The following is an 18,008-nucleotide window of genomic DNA, read 5'->3' as shown; positions in this document are numbered from 1 at the left end:
AAGGCCACATAGAAAGTCATCCCTGGACCGGAATAAAATTGGACTCAGCTCTGACATAGCTTAATGCTGAGCCATCCTTATTAATTTACTTTATATGCCACAGGAGCTTGCCTTTGGGCCTATAAATAATGCATATTTGTCCTGCTAATGATGAAAGTAACAATAGGAGATGGACTTTTGCTACCAGTGTAATTAAAGGAAAACACTACAATGAGAGGCCTTAGGAGCATTATAGACATTTAATGTCTTCCTGGATATGTACCGGCAAATAGATCACTAAAACACGGAGCAACTCCGGCACTCTAACCCTGGCAACAAACAGAACAGAATGGTATAGATCCTACGTATGAACACCCTTTGCTACATCTACAATAGGGACGGTCTGTCTTACAACTTTTGCTGCAACAGACAATGATAAAAACATGAACAAAGATATCAATCATCATACATATAGAAGCTCCACGTGACATCATTGGCTGGACACTGGTGATTGTGAACAGGTTCTAAGAAAAGCCTCAAAGGACCTTTTCTCTGCCCTGGCTACAACCTCACTGGCTTCCTTTCTGTCCTCTGTACCTCTCTGCCCAAGGCCTCTCCCAGCTGTTCCTCTCCTCACGCAGAGTCTTCACTCCAAGCCAAAAGTCTCTAACCACACAGTTCTAACTGGGTGCATCTTGCTCCCACCCTCTCCCTGCTACTCTTCCCCAATCTGATGTTCCTTCAGTTCTACAGCCCTTCTAAAAGCAGGCATCAGAGTGCCTTCTTGTTTGTACATTTCTCTCATTCTTTCCTCTGCTCTGTGTTAGTGGCCTCATTTAGAATCCTCTGAGCTCCCAGGAAGTACTCAAAAGCTATGTGTTTGAGGAATATATTATGACAAGCCAAATGTGTTAATCCTCCAAAACACAGTCCCATCTAGAATCTAAAAAGTGGCTTTGGTTATCAACTCCAGGAAAGGAAGCAGGCCTTCTAGATACTTAGCAAGCACTATCTTGTCTAACCGTGTAGGCTCCAGACTGTGAAGTATGGAGCAGGCAAATGTGATGTGCCTAGATGGGTAAATGAGTGTTCCAATTATTTTTGCCTTCAAGCTTTCAAGGAAAAGTTTCTCAAGAAGATAACTGAAATTTCTGCGTACTTACTCTTGCTTATCTGGAAACTGGCATAAGAATAAAATTCAGGATATTAAGTTTAAAAAAAAAAACAAGCCTAGGAAAATAAGATACATGACATTGTGCTCTCTTCCACACCTTCCTGGATATTTCCTTGTTCAGGATGATAAAATTATAACTGACTAGTTACAATACCACACCCTTAAAATCAATGTACACTGTTCACCTATGGGAACTGTTCTTACTTTATTAAATGATTAACCTTTACAAATCTTACACTTTAGATTTTAGCGAGACATTCTTAGGGTCTGTATATTTTTAAACGCCTCCTCTAACAGTGCTGTGAATGATAAGCTGTCTCATAGGACATCAGTTCTAGTTTCAAGTTTGACACTGGGATGTAGGTTTTATAGCAACTATGGCAGTTCATTTAGGTGTTGGCTCATTTTGTAAAGCAAATACAGATTATGGACATATGGCTTCATGAAGCTGGCAAATACACTTGGGTCTATTTTGCCTCAAATAGAAGAGAACATATAAAGATAAGAGAGCTACTTCGTGATCACTAGTCAATGATGACAAGCCAGTGTGATCTGAGCACTCAACCTATTAGTGCGCTTATCCCACTTGCAACAAAGCCCAGCTATGTCCCTCGGCTTTCCTGAGAGACTTTAGGAGACCAGACTACCATCTGCTTGGACACTGGCTCCAAATGTTAATATCAACTCTCACAAAATTCGACCTTTCACCAAATACAGGGTATTTTTTGATGATGTTGTTGGTTACCTTACAGAACTTGATGGTAACACCCTCTTGCAGAAGATACTACATACTGGAGTCTTAGAACCTTGAGAAATCAAGCTGGTACTCACCTGGCAGCTTCATCCCTACTGGGTAGCTTTCACAGTGCACACTACCAGAAGAGAAGAGTAATCGTTGTCTTAACCAGCTATGGACCATGCAAGCTACAATAACAACTGGACTGCTAAGATCGGCCTAGCGGGGCAAGAGTGGCATGAATGTTATGGGAGTAACCAACTACTTTATGATTATATTTAAGTCCCAATCCACAAGATGAAGCCCACATCTGGGACCATTATTGGGACTAAGAACCTATGGCTAGACAGGTCATAGACCATAGGAGACAACATACTACTATTACTCTGCAATATGGGCATAGTATTAAACTTCTAATGAATTATCATTATAGCCATGAATTAGTGCATCTCTCAACCCTCGTCAGAGAATATTCTTTTTGTAGATGATGATTAACAGTGAAGAGGAGAAAGATTGTAAGAACCATGGGTAACAAGGAAATAGTGTTTTTCAGCTACAGCAGGGGATTTGCTCAGAGGAATTCACAGAAATCAAGATACCATGTACAAAATCTTCACAGGTTCTCGCCAGACAAAATCCCAAAATAGAGCGGGAAGGGTGGGTACGAAATCCAAGCACTAGCTGAGCAGCTATTGACAACTGATAGCTACTGAGAGAGGAAGAAGCATGCTTCTTTAAGGATGTGACCCCTGTAAGGTTGGCCATGCTTCAGTGGATACATCTAAGGGCCACACAAACTCTACTTGATGGGGGAAAAAAAACAGACACCACAGGGTCAAGGGAGTTGTACCTGGGAAGATTTTAGAGATAAAGGTGAATATGATCAAGATATATTCTATGGAATTCTCAAAGAACTAATTAAACTTGAGGATAAAAGAGAAATAAAATTTAAACTTTAAAAATCTCCCTTTCCAGGAGGAAAAAGTGATTTCTCTGTAACAAGGGTTAATAGTTCAGACAGCTTAATGGCTACTTAGCAGATACCCAAACAGTCATTAACGTCACTGGCATCTGAATTGATGTTGTTACATATCAACAGTATGATAGATAACAATCTCTTCGATAACCATTGTACTGTTTACCAAGTTCTACTGTTCACACTGTTGGGGAGGTTGGCTGGCAGTCGGTGAACAATTCTCTTTGGCACCTATCCTGTGCTAGCCAGATCAGGATGACTTTTTATTGAGTGCTAGGCATCAAATCTCTTCAGTCCCCTCTAGCATGTGATCCTTGCAAGGCCATTTACATCAGTTTATCTACTCATCTGTGTCTTCTAACAATTCATGGAGAGATCCTAGCTTCTCATAGAGATCTATCCGTGATTACACAACCCTATCCATTCACCTCTCTTATATGAAAACCACTTGTTAAACAAATACTCTACTACTATGTGCTCCAAACTGATTTTTTAGACAGGAAAATTAAAGTATAATCCTTACTGTGAAGTGTTACCTGGGGAAATATACAAATTATTTCTGTGGAAGACAGAGCATGATATTACAGGAAAGATAGGTAATGTTAACACTATTTATCATGGGCAGAAACTGTGTCAAGATAGGACCAGAAAACACTTGGCAGAGATCACAGCATCTATGCCATGTCTTCGTCCTGAATAGTGAAGAATGTACTGGGCAAAGAAGGGGAAGAGGCCATTCAAGAAAAAGGTAGAATGTGACTCAAGTTCTGAGAGGAATACTGGGCCCACTAAAGAAGGAGGCGCAAGTCTGATTAGGAGAAGGCTGTAACAAGTAGAGTGGTAAGGAGGTAATGCAACCAAGACTATAGGCAGGAAAGCCAGAGCACACAGGCTTACTTTTCAATTGGTGCACAGGAAGAGAGTGACCTGAGTGATATAGGCAGAGATAAGGGGAGCTATCAGAGGGAGAGCGTAAGGGCTGTGAAGGGCACTGCCTTGGACCAGACATTACAGGACTAAATGAACATGAGGTGCTGGCAATGGGGACAGAAAGGAAAATCTAAGTAGAAGGGATATTATAGAACAGGAAAGGTGGGGCTTACTGGTTGGAGAGGAGGGGATACGGTCAACAAGGTCCCTGCAGTTGAGATTCTGGGTGAGCAGGAAAATACGGAAGAGGAGCACTTCATCCAGTCCTCCACAGTAACACTTTGCTGAGACCACAACAGCAAACACAATTTAATGGGATCTAGCTTTTCAAGTCAAAAAAGACTGAGTGTAAGATCACAATGGAATCCCACTTGTGAGAATTCTCCTGCCTCAATCTAATCCTAGACTCTTATCTCTCCACTGCCACTGGGAGGATCACACTTCTGAGTCAAAGAGCAAATTCAGGGAGCCATTTGGCCCATGTATATCTCAGGAGCACCTCCTCCTTCACAGTGTGACTTGTGGTCAGCCTTCCATCTTACTCTATTTTCTTTTGACTCAAGACATTGTCCAGGTTACTGAAAACTTACTCAAACAATTAAATGCCACTAATCATGGCCAAAATCGAGAGCTTGATTTCAACCAAGACTGGAGTCTTGTTGGTTTCATCAACTTGAACTTTTATACGTTATTTTATTCTTGACTACTACTAATAAATTAATAGACTGTAAGTTTCTCTCAGTATAATTTGGTCAGATACAAATTCCTACACCACCACTTCTCCTGAGTGAGTCTAAACACAAGATTAAAGCATCTCGTCATGTACTATGATATGATGTGATTCAATGTTGACCTGTCCAGAGTATTTTTTGCACTGTGTACTCTTGCCAGAAATAAGTCCAGAGCAACTTCAGCCATCTCGAGTTCTTGGCAATCTTTAAGGCTGGAAGAACCCTACTGCCAACTGACATGTCCAATGTTGCAATGTCACTTCTTAAATGTCACAATTCCCAGCATACCCATGAAAGAGCAAAATGAAGGAACACTCTGGGACCACACAAGTGCCATTTTATAACACAAGAGCCAAATGAAAGCCCAGAGTTCTGCTTGCACACAAGGTCTCTGAATCTCAGAGAAAAGACACGATGGCTATAGAAAGGGGAAGACCCACTACGAATGGCATAAGATACACAAAAAGAAGACTATAAATAGCAAGACAAACTGAAAATGCCATGTAAGTGTATTGAAGATAACTTACTTTGCAACTCACCACGGCCCAGGGTTTCTTTTATAATACTCACACAGGGATTATGGAGGAAGCATATGCCATGGTCCCTCTTCTTTGCATTTTAAAAATGTCATTCCATGATTAATAACAATTTTAAAGTCTCTCATCCCTGAAGTCTATCCTGTTCCGCGTTTTCAAAGACCCACACCAAGATAGAGAAACTATCACAACCATATCCAATAGATATTTTCCATGAGACTAGACTCTGACCAGAAGTCACTATTAATGTTAACACTGAGAAAGAGAAAACTGGAACAAGGAAATAAGAAAACTTTTGGAAGAAAATATATAATGTAAATATAGACTCTCAGATCAAGGGAAAATAAATGTCTTATGAATCTGAGATGCTACTGGTAGCAATAAATCTTTGTCATATTTTAGGTGTTAAAATTCTCTCCTAGTCTATTTCGACCAGCCACTTGTGATCTGTTTTATTTCTCTGTTGCCATGTGCCATGATTCAAAACACCCTTTCAATCATCCCCAGTCCTGGCACTCACCAAGTCCACCTGTTACAGGCCTTTCAAGCCCCGGAGAGATGTTAGAGGGCTAAGCATTCCATGATCCTATTCTAGCATTTACCCAGCTATCCTAAAAGGGAAGAAGAACAAGCCAAATAAAGTACCCATGCCTTTAGTCTTTCTTTGGTAGTGGAGCTGGAATCCAGGGCCTTGAACATGCTGGGCAAGCACTCTATTATTGAGCTACAACCCTTCCCCTCATATCTTTATCCTTAGTGCTGACAACTTTGATTGACTGCCTTGATTAGAAAGAGTCCATAGTTCTTCACAAGCCCTCCTTCCTTGTGTGATATATTCAGACTAGAGACTTATAAGCTGTCTTCTTTTTACCAAAGGACTATGGTGACAATTTTACACTATTTTGCATTCCTCGTCTCAAACTGTAACCAGAGCATAGCTCTTGAACTGAAATTTGGTGGTTGAAGAAACTCATGAGTGGTTAAGTGGGGTTTGCTCAAAAGAGAATCAGAAAATGTGATGGAGTGTGAGAACGACAGAAAGAAAAAGCCCAAGATGTGCCTGGATGCCACTCAGGAAGCCTCTGTGTTAGATGCTGGAGGGAACTATCTTGATAGTGGAGGCAATCTGGATTTGTGGCAAACTGAAAAAAATCAGAGGGCTAAAGCTCACTTGGCTTCTATCTGTCTCTGTTTGCCCCACAAATGTCTCAATCTAGACTCCACCCAAGAGTACTTAGAGGCACATCCAAGAGAGTGGCAGCCCACAGTGACTCATGTTGAGGGCAAACAAGAACAACTTTCTGTGGAAATAGCTATTCTGCTGTGCCAGGCCAGGCACTATTTTGTGAAAACTGACCTGGTGATCTTAGTGTGTGGTCTACCAACAGAATAGGGCCCCAATGGGTAACCTGTCTTTCCTGACAGCCAATCTACATATGTTGAGAACAGAGATTCTGGAAGGACCACAATACATCATGGGCCTAGTCTGGGGTATTTCATTTGCATAGAGTACTTTATAGTCATGCTGAAAATTATTTCCACCTCGAGACACTGTTCCTCATTTACAGTCAAACTGATTCCAATAAGGGGCCTTTAATCATTATAGCACAAAGCCTAGGAATGAGGTTTACGATAAATGATATTGTGGTTCCTTGTCTTTCATAATTATCAACAGAGACTAACTTGGTTCACTAACCCTAAGATTGGGCACAATTATGTGAGCTGGAAATAAAACATAGGGGATGCTCTCATGTAACACTAAGAGTCTAGTCAACAAGACTATAAACTGGATAGCTTCAAAGTGGCAGTTGACACCAAGCTGCAAGAGAGACTAGGTTGAAGGGTGGAACAGGAACAGGGGATCTACCAGAACAGCTGACACTTCAGAAAGAGAGGGAATAGTTGTAGATCTCTTCGGGTTGAGCAATATGTTCTCTATGGCAGTCAGCAAGCACACTGAACACGATGACGAGAACACAAACGGGCCTCCCAGAAAGGAGTGCAGTGGGGCTGCAGATAGCACACAGTAGGAGAGCACAGTCTTACACACAGGCAAGGCCCTGGGAACAGTCTGTTAGCATAACTCAAAAAGGATCTTACCTAGGTCTAGTGTGTCAGAAGCTAGTAAAAGACATATACTTGGAAAGACTGTCATATTAACCTTAACTTCAGCCCATCTTGTTCGCTAAAGTTTTAGTGTGTGTGTGTGTGTGTGTGTGTGTGTGTGTGTGTGTGTGTGTGTATTTATGTACACACACATATACACACATATACATATTTTTCTTGCATGTATGTATGTCTACCATGTGCATGGCTAGCACTTGTGGAGGTCAGAACATCAGAACATCTCTCCAAAGCCCTAGAACTAGCGTTACAGACAGTTGAGAACCACATGGGGTGCTGGGTTTGAAAAGTAAGTCTTCTGCAAGAACAGCAAGTGCTTGGGACTCAGGAATCACCTCGCCAGCCCATTCACATTTATTTTCAAGCAGTGGAACAAATATGGGAAGTATGTACCTCTTGTACATAAAGCCAGATTACTTGAGGTATGAAAAATGAGACAGAGTAACAGCTCATTATTCTACTGCATTCAAGGACTTTCAAATAGTGTTTTGAATTGAACAGAACTTTTCACAGCCCTCCCATAAAATAAATTTAATGGCTTACTTTTACATGAGATTGGTTCAACAGTTAACATCATCATCTTAAAGAAAAGTAATTGTGGTTTTTCTCCAAATTTAATATGGGTATATCTATTTTATAAAGTTCAGACAAAAATAATGTATTGGCTGGTGGAATGGACTCGAATCATAATGTCTAGATGGAAAGTCTACGTTTAACACTCTGATTGTATGACATAAGAAAATTTTATTTAACTTCTCTGTGATTTAACTTGCTCATCTATAAAATGGAAATAATAATGGGACCTGTGTGATACTATTCTTATGAATAATAAAGCATATTTGTAACCCAGGACAATGACTGACACACAGCAATCACTATATACTGTTTATATAACAACACTGCAAAAAATGTAGTTGTCCCAAACCCCAGCTTCCTGCAAGTAGAATTTATTAAGTTCACCAGTTCACAGGAGGTATGTGGAAAGGAGATAAGAGCTTGGGATCTTGGCCAAGAGCCTGGTTTTAAAGACCATAGGCCCGAGAATAACTGGAGAGCTTGGAGCAAAGTTCAAAGTCCTTAGGACTCAGAGGAATGTAGGCTGGCACCAGAAAACCCAAAGGCGAGGGCTGCATAGCCAAACAAGAGTAAGAATGGTTTCTGAACAAACAAGAGAGACCAAGTGACAACAAAGCTCTCTGAATTCTCAAGGCAGACGGAGGGTATCTGCCTTGTCTTGTAGCGACTACAGGTCTTTCTTATATCCTTCTTACAAAGAAAGTGGATGTGAAGGCCTTTCGTGACCAGAGTTTAGACTTTTCAACACGACTTCTGAGTATGAATAAGTAAGGCAGATTAACTTTACTTCACATGCATCTCAAAAAACTTAAATGGATCTTTCAGCATCACCAACAAAAAGAGGCTACTTATGTCTAAGGAGCCAGCTCCGGGATGCAGACCACAACTGCATTCTATAAGCCAGTTTTTCAATGAATGTCAGGAGAATATATAGCACAGAGCTGTTTAATTATGCCATGTATAGGACAGACTCAGAAGTTCAAGTGAAATAAAGTTGCCAGTGCTGGATCACAGCTTGGGAAAGTATGGCAAACACCTAAAGTCTCACGTGTTAGAAATAGACACCGTTTGCCCTACACATGATCAAATACACACCAAAGTCATCCTCACATATCTAAACTGAGATGAATTCTAGGCTAAAAGGCAAGAAGAAGAATTTTCTAACCATCCTCTGACCAGGACAGATGGAATGGTAGCAACTGGCTCTCTACAGACAGCAATCCACAATGAGTCAGTACCTAGGAAAGAAAGTGATATGGGAAGAAAAGCTATATTGTCGGGCATACAGAGATCAACCAAGACTCCTAAAGCCAATTTCCTCCTTTCCTTAAGCCCTGTGACTCAACTCACCCCAAGAGACATGAAAAGAGACAGGAGCAATGTACAGCTACTGGGAAGTAACAAGACAGGAGGAGCAGATGGCTGCGGGGTCAGCTTGCAGGAGAGACTGCTCTCATGTTTTCCCAGACTCCTCTGCAAACTCCCATCACCTCTTTAGTGGCAGAGCCTGAGGTTCTTTTACCCATACTTCTAGAAATCAGGGATTCATTTGGCTTAACAGTATTCCTCTACCAAATGAAAAGATCGTTGGTAAAGTGGTAGTAAACGTAGCCAAAAGACACCAAGTCTTCTGGTGTTACCAGGAAAAATATTTCAGAATGACAAGATTTCTTAAGTAGAACTCTCAAGAGAGCTGTGCATGGTTTTACATATTCACAATGATTGTTAAAAGCTTCCAAGTTCCAGACTTCACCAAGTTGGTCTTTATCTTCTGAAACACAATACACGACAGGAATAACACAGCATAAGAACCCACACGTTTAATACACATACTTCAATGTGTCTAACATATGCGTATAGTTATATAACCATCCATACTATCTAACTCTAGAACATGGTTACCACTCCCAAAGAAGCCTGGTCTTCTTAGCAGACAGTCTTCTTTCTCCCTACCAACTCCTCACAATGTACTTTCTGTCTCTATATAGAGTTGCCCCTTCAGGGCATGTTATAGAAAAGGGATCATACAATATGTAGTGTCCTGGCTAACTAGAAATTTATATCAACATGACACAAACTAGAATCATCTGAGGGGAGAGAACTCAAATTAAGAAAATGCTTCTATAAGTTCTGACTCTAAGGGATTTTCTTAATTAGTGATTGATAAGGGAGGGCCCAGCCCATTGTGGGTAACCCTAGCCTGGTTATCCTGGGTTCTATAAGAAAGCAGACTACTTAAGCCATGATGAGTAAGTCAGTAAGCAGCACTTCTCCATGGCTTCTGCATCATCTCCTGCATCTAGGTTCCTGCCCTGTTTGAGTTCCTGTCCTGACTTCCTTCTATGAGCATCGCTTATAGAAATATAAGCCAAATAGGTCATTTCCTCCCCCAAGTTGTTTCTGTTCATGGTGTTTCATCACAGCAACTAAGATAATTGGTATTCCATTGCTGATCTCCTTCACTATTTTTATTCCATTAGCATAATATTTTTAAGGATGATGTTATAACACCAGTCAATACTTTATTCCACAGCAAAATGATATTCCAGTGTATAGATGCACCATATATTGTTAATCCATGGATTAGCTAAAACATTGGGAACACCTCTACGTTTTGAATACAGTAAGTAATGCTACTATGAGCATATTTTGTGTGAGGACTTTTAAATAAATGCTTTTACATTTTCTTACATTTATTTATTTAGTGGTCTGTGTGTACATATTCAGAGCTCAAAAGACAACTTAAGGGAGTTGCTTCTCTCTATAGCAGTTCTAGGAATTGAACTCAGGTAGCCAGGCTTGGCAGCAAGACCCTTTACCTGTTAAGCCATTTCACCAGCCTTGAAACATATTATTTGTTAAAAGGAGAAAAGAATCAGGCATGGTGGTATACACCTTTAATCCTAGCACTTAGGAGGCAGAGACAGGTAGATCTTTGTGAGTTTGAGACCTGCCTGGTCTACAGAGTGAGGTCCAGGACAGCCATACATAGTGAGAGCCTGTCTCAAAAATAACAAAAGTACAAGAGTATATAGTGAAAAGCTATCCTCCCATTGCCTGTCACCAGTGATCCACTTACCCTGTGAATTCATGCCCACTGGTATGTTTGAGACATAGTTCACATCATGTACCCCTGGCTGCCCTTAACTTTGAGCTCCTCCTACCTCAGCCTCCACTGTCTTCTGAAGTTTCCAGAGACACTGGGGATCTAGGAAGCAGGTAGCTATGTATTCCTTATCCTTTTTACTCTTTCATAACAATACAAATTAATCAGAAAGAGACCATGAATTTGAGAGGGAGTTTGGGGTGTTAACATGGGAAGGATTTCAGCCAAGACAAAGAGAAATTATATATCTTAATTATTTTTTAAGTCTAAGGGTATTTTATTATATATTCAGTTCTTTACCTTGCTTTCTCTATTTTATTGCAATTTCTATTTATACTTAGACAAGTGTCCATGCCAATACAAAATGAGCTTCCGTCTTTTAACATGTATATAGTACACAACCACATGGATATAGCACAACTGAATAGGTAACTCCACTGTTTTCAGATATTCATTTCTAGTGTTTTCTCATGATAAACAATGCTAAAAAATATGTTCTTAAAAGATGGGATGTACAAAGAAAATGTAGCGAGTCAAAAAGACTCAGTCGCACTAAAGGGATGGAAGTTTTGATTACAGCGAAAGGAAGAGAGAAAAGCAAATGGATGTAAGATCTCAAAAGGATCCAGCAGCACCCAAAGTCTAGTGAGATGGCAGGTTATTCTGTGCACAAAGAGAAGATGCCATCTAGAAATCTCATGCCAACCGTGCTAAGATAACCTTTAGCTAATAAGCTGCCCAGAGAGGAAGTAGATTTTGATTCCAAGTGTGCATTTTTTACAGCAAATCAAAGGACCTTGCCTTTTACTTTACATAACTTTAAAACATTCAACTTAGCAAAAAGCTTATACTTATCATGTGTATATCACACACTCACGCACAACCACACCAAGAGGTATTAGTGGCAATATAGGACCTACTTCTCCTTCAAGGGGGTACCTTGGTGTTCACTAAGTCTTTATGCTGAAAAACATTAAAGTACTTGATGATCAAGTGCTCATGTCGTCTTTTTTAGCTATTTAAAAAGGAAAGGTAGCCTCCTGACTAGGGATTATGGTGGGAGCAACTTGAGCCCTTCTGGATGATGAGACTGGAGACGTACCACTGATGCATACCACCAAGAAAGTGCACAGCTCTGAGTCACAGGTCTGACCTTAAAACTGCATGCTGGGAAAACAGAACCACAGCCCTATTAATTATGTAAGCCTGTCATAGAATCTTCAATTATACCTACATCAGAAAAATTTCAATTCAGCCTGTAGTTGTTACTACTTCAAAGCCAAGAGGACCTTCCTTGCTGGCCAAAGCCCCATCGTTCAGTCGTTTCTGAAACAGGCACTTGCTTTTTAAAGGTCATAGAAGGAACCAAAAGAAGGAATGAAAGGTCCTTGACTATTTGTCACTGATTAAGCCACTTCTGCAGCTACACAAATTAAATATCACCAGCCCCATTACTCCAATTTCACATTGAGCATTTAAAAAGAAAAAGCTGTGGGTTGCAAGAGAAGGATTGATGTTTATAAATCAGTGTAACTAAATGGAATTTTTTAAAAACCAAACACCTTACCCTTAAGGCCCAGGGATCTATGAGGAAGAAGAGATGGAAAGACTGTAAGAGCCAGAGGTGATGGGTGACTCCGAGGGAACTGTTTTCAAAGTACACAGCCTGGCTATTTTGGCTAGATGATAATGTGAAGTGTTGCAGCAAACAGGAGTATATAAGGATACAAAATCTCATTACTCTTATTTCCCTTCAAACTATCTCTCCATTTAATGTCACAAATACATACTTAAGCTTACATAAATTACGATATTGGATCAGGAACTATACAGAGAAGACATGAATTCAGGAATATGAAACAGAATATTTCATTTTCAATATTTGAACTAATTCAAGTATCATTTAAACACGTATTGATGGTACACGCTATAATCCTAATGCTTGCAAGCCAGAGGAGGGAGGAGTACCACAATTTCCAAGACAGCCTAATCTATACAGCAAGTAACAGGCAAGCTCAGACAATCTCCTAAGACTCTATTTTAAAGAACAAACAAAAACCTCAGTTAAAATGTTAGTATAATCATTGAGATACAATATTGAACTTAAGTTCATTTTAAGTTTTTAATATAACAAGATTAAGAGCAATGGGTATCTATTTTCTGGCTTTAGTATGTTATACCTAGAGGAGGGACACCACAGTTGGAATCCATTTCTCAACAAATATGATGGTTGGACTACTGAGCTGTTTACCAGAAAATTAATGTGTTCTTCACCAATGAAATGGAGATAGCAATAGCTATCCTGCTTTTCCTATAGAATTTTAGTGAATGTTATGTGGTTAAAATAGCATCTATTAATACTGATACATAAATAAATCAGGCTTTGTTCTATGTAGATATCCCCATTTTTCACGTGACTCTCATGTCATATCACATAAAACTTTGAGGTGGACCACTATGAAAAGACCAAGAATCTCTGTGATTAGAAGCCTCTCTCACTTTGGCACAAAATTTTAAATACATTGGATTTAGAAGATAGTAATATAGGTTTTTCAATTTCACACAGAGTTGAACTATTTCAATCCTCTTGTACTTAGATAACATCTGAGTCTTTGCAAAAACACTAGTAGCTGGAACAAATGTATAAAAAGCAAGCTCATTCCCAGCACTCGGGAGGCAGAGGCAGGTGGATTTCTGAGTTCGAGGCCAGCCTGGTCTACAGAGTGAGTTCCACGACAGGCAGGGATACACAGAGAAACCCTGTCTCAAAAAAACCAAAAAAGCAAGCTCACATAATTTGGTTCTTTGCTTTGATGTACCCACTCTCTCTACATACTTGGATAGGGTATTTTTAGCCACTTTAATTGACATGGTTCATCCTTCATTCTTTACAATGAAAATAACTTGAACAGACTTCAACAAGTGAAGAAGTATAAGTAAAGTTAGTTGTAAGGCTTTTATTTGGTGGAAGAGTCAATAAAAGAAGGAACACTTTTGTTCTCTTGTTTAAAGGGCTAGAGCTTTAGCAAGGACTTGAAGAAGTGATTAATCCCTCTGTAACACAGCCAGGATGGGGTTTATTTTCCTACTGTTATGATGGTAACTTAGAACACACAGAACAACAATATCAAATATCAATTCCCTCCAGAGCTGTAACTTTCTAAATGTAGTCATTAGTAATTTGTCAAGATTGCCATTAGGCACACAAACAGATACTCACTACACCGCAATCTGAACTTCTGTGTCACCTTCTATCCTCAAACGCTAGTAAATGTAAACCAGGCCCCCTTTTAGTGGACCAGCATTACAGATGCTGCACATGGACAAACCAAAACCTTAGACTAAGTACCTTGCCTTAAGTGAAGGGGATGAGGGCAAACTAAGAATAGAAGCTCAAGTACTGTCACCTGTTCCACGCATAAATCCAGAGACCGTTCCACCTCTCCACTAGCCAAAATCTCATAGAATAACTGAGTTTTCAATATTTTAAACATATGCCTTATAGTTAATATCATAGTTAATATCATTAATCTCACCTCATTTATGGAAATATCACTGAATTGGTGGTACTGTATATATGAACTACAGAATATGAAATATTCCTGACTTTTATTGGTAAAATAAATCTGACCTGAAAGCTTAATGAGCATACCTAAATTCTAATGAAATCTTTTATACATCTGACCTATAACAGAAACGAGATATAGCTTAAAACTTAACTCTTATAGTATATATAATAAATCAGTTTTATTATGGGTGGTTATGAAGCCATCACCGGACAAGTCAGTCACATGTTGAGATCAAAGGGTAAGTCAATGGTAGATGAATCAAAAACTTTGCAACCTAATAGTGTCTCTCAAGACCAAAGTGCACATTATCCTACCATGCCAATGAGTTTTTATAGGCAGTTAAAGGGTCATGTGTCTGTATGAAGCAGTTGGTCAAGTTTATTATATAGGTCTTTATATATATATAAGTCTTTCAGAGTCATTCTCTCCTGACACAACAGAAGTCCATTTCCCAAGCCAAGCAACAGCAGCTGAAAGCCAAAGTGGACCGCAGAGGATTAGTCCCTGCAGGAGTGGGCAAAACTGCTTTTAAGGGCCTTCCTGGTGGCTACTTCAAGAGTGCTGGTGAGTGTTTCCAAAAGGAAACATGTCCAGTCAGCTCCATAGCCAAGGAAGTGTTGGGACCCAATCTGGGGGACAGAATGAAAGGACTGACACAGCTTTAGAAGACCAGAGGGAGAGTTTTCTGCATAAGCAGGGACAAAAGGCCACACCCTGGAACCTTTTGTGCCCAGCCCCACATGCTCTACTCAGTGGATCGAGTGTTATTTTAATAATTTGCACTTAACACTTTGACTTTAAGATCAGGGCTTGGGATTGAATCCAGGACAGACCCATTTAGACTTCAGCTAGTTGTTCTCCTGCCTTCCAAATGTAACAGAGAAGATGGGAAAGACCAACGTTAGATAACATCAGCTCTTTTAAGGGCAATCCCAACTCTGTAAGAAGTTATTTGGCTTCTAACTGGTGAAAATAAAATTTGTACGTATATCCTAATTTGATGAGAAGTCAGCAGAGTCTCAGTCATACAAAGGGTTTAAGTTTTAAAATGAGCCAGTGGGCTTTTTCCCCCAACTCTATGCCAGAATTCCAGAAATACTATTACTTTTGAAAGTGCAGTTGAAAAATTTATTTTACATCCTTCATGGCATGCTATGCCAAGTTAGCCACAATTGTGCAGTGTTCAAAAAGCTAGACCCTGAGCATATAAAATACATGAAGTTAACTGCTGAAGAAATTTGCTAGCTTTTCACTGAAATACATTTCCAGGTTAAAAATCCACTGGCCCACATAGATATAGGATATAAACAAGTAGAATAACATGTTGTTACAGGTAGACTACAGAGGAGAAGCATACAGGTAGGTGGTCACTGGAAAAAATTCAATTTTGAAAATGTTCATAATCAAACATCGGTGGAGGTTTAGGGGTATATTTCTCTCAGGATGCAGTTGGTAGAGTATTTGCCTCCCATGCAAATGATCCTGGATTCAAACCCTAGCGGGGCATAAAACTTGAGTGTTGGCACACATCTGTAAACCAAGCACTAGGCAGGTAAAGGCAGGAAAACCGGAAGTTCAAAGTCATCTTTAACCCTTAACTGAAAAGTAAGATGAAAGCAAGACTGGGCTGGCTATGAGACCTGTCTTTAAAAAAAAAAAAAAAAGACTAGGGAAGTAAAATATGGATATGGAAAAATGTGAAAACTTGATCGCAAGTCTACACAAGCAGACAGTAGCCTCAAAAAGGTATTTAAGACTACGGGCAGAGAGAGCAATAGCATCTGGAATGGAAAGAGACTGAGCAAGTTCCACTACCTCCGAAGGAAAGGACTCTGCCAAACTCGGTTTTACTGCCACACTCAGAGAATCCTTAAAACTCTCATACTGAACATTGATGTTACAAACATGCATTTTCAGACTTTAATAAATTTTCTTAATCCCTTCATGGCCCCTTCTGAGGAATGATCCATCAGCCTCCAACTTCTTAACTGTATATTCCCCTTTATGGCTGTTTCCAATTTAAAGTGTATACTCATCCATTCCCAAATGCCTGGAGGCACTAGAAACACCTAAATATAACAGATGGGTAAGTGCTCACTGTAACTGGAGACCCAAATGTAACATCAGCTCTCACAGGCCAATACCTTAACACCAATGGCTTTAGTGTAATGGCCTTACTGAAGACCTTTTGTCTTTAGTCTCCCAACAGAAATGCTACACTGACATTGATGGATGACTGATAAGTTCCAGTCAAATTTTTATTTTAAGTTGACATTAATAACCTTTACTTACTTTAAAGTCAATCAGTAAGAGTTCCTGCAGAATACTGAAATGTACTATAAAACACAGTAGTTACATGTGTTTGCTGGCTTAAGTTTTTAAAAATAGTATAATAAAAAAATTAAATGTAAGTAAAATATTGGTACAACTTCTGAAACACTTGGGAAAATTCCAGAGTTCTATGCACCATAACGTAAAAGCCATCAGGCTGAAATTATTTTTTTTTGTATTCTTAGTACTTATTAAATATATGGAGCTTAGACTTCATAGGAAAAATTGAAGCCACATTGCTAAACAACTACCTACTTGTGACTTCTTGCCTTGCTATCTATTGGTATGGTAAGATCTAAGACTAACATTTTGTGTTACTTTCCTCCATCCCAACTGTCTGGTATTATTCATATGAAAAGAACCCCTAGCTGCATTTCCTTAGGCCAGTCTTCCAAAACTTAATAGTACAAATAATTTGATCATGAAATGTGGTGGGCAAAGAGAAGAGTATATGTGTCTGTATACTTATTGGTATAAATAAAATCTCCAGACTCTGAAAATTGAGCATATATCCCATTCAAGTTACCATCTCTTCTTAGCCACCACCAAAATAAATGTCATCTCCACTTAGTCTGTGGTTGACGCATTAAAAGAAGCAAAGGACGCTATTGTCGGGGAAGATGGAGAGAGAGAGATGGCTCAGCAGTTAAGAGCACTGACAGTTTTTGCACAAGACCTGAGTTCAATTCCCAGCATCCACATGGCTCCTCACACCTGACTGTAACTCCAGTCTCAGGGAACCTAATGCCCTCTTCTGGCCTCTGTAGACACAGGTTCAAAGACATACACACAGGCAAAATACCACAACTAAGACTAGCCATCACACTTACACACATATAAAAAAATTATAAAGCCAAAATCTCCTAGTCACCATATACTAACAATTGTCTATGCAAATGTCAACGTCAAATCTCTACTGGTTCTAGGTAAGAAACACATAGGATACCTTCAGTGAATTATTTTTCAGAATCTTAATGTATAGAAATCATTATATCACACATACAACTCTCATGGTTTAAAAGATGCTTACAAATTCAATGAAGTACACAAATTAACACCAAACTCCTATGAACCTTAGCTTTTCTTTTCAGGTTAAGAACAGTCTAGTAAGAAACCACTAATCCAATAATTTGCCATCATCAGTGAGAGATGGTCTATGGGGTGTGAAGATTATCTGGCTGACAGGACAAGAAAATGTGGCCACTCTTCAAAAGTCATTCTATAGAATTCATCCACTTCT

General features: G+C 39.5%; 1 protein-coding gene across 3 annotated transcripts in view; it reads right to left on the bottom strand.

The window, feature by feature from the left end:
- The window catches only part of Fhl1 (four and a half LIM domains 1), a 59,447-nt gene that overhangs the window by 14,024 nt on the left and 27,415 nt on the right, over positions 1-18,008 (bottom strand). The window lies entirely within an intron of this gene.

Source organism: Mus pahari, chromosome X (assembly GCF_900095145.1).
Source record: "Mus pahari chromosome X, PAHARI_EIJ_v1.1, whole genome shotgun sequence".
NCBI lineage: Eukaryota > Metazoa > Chordata > Mammalia > Rodentia > Muridae > Mus > Mus pahari.
Note: the sequence above shows the minus strand (reverse complement) of the source record. Positions and strands in the feature narration are given on the sequence as shown.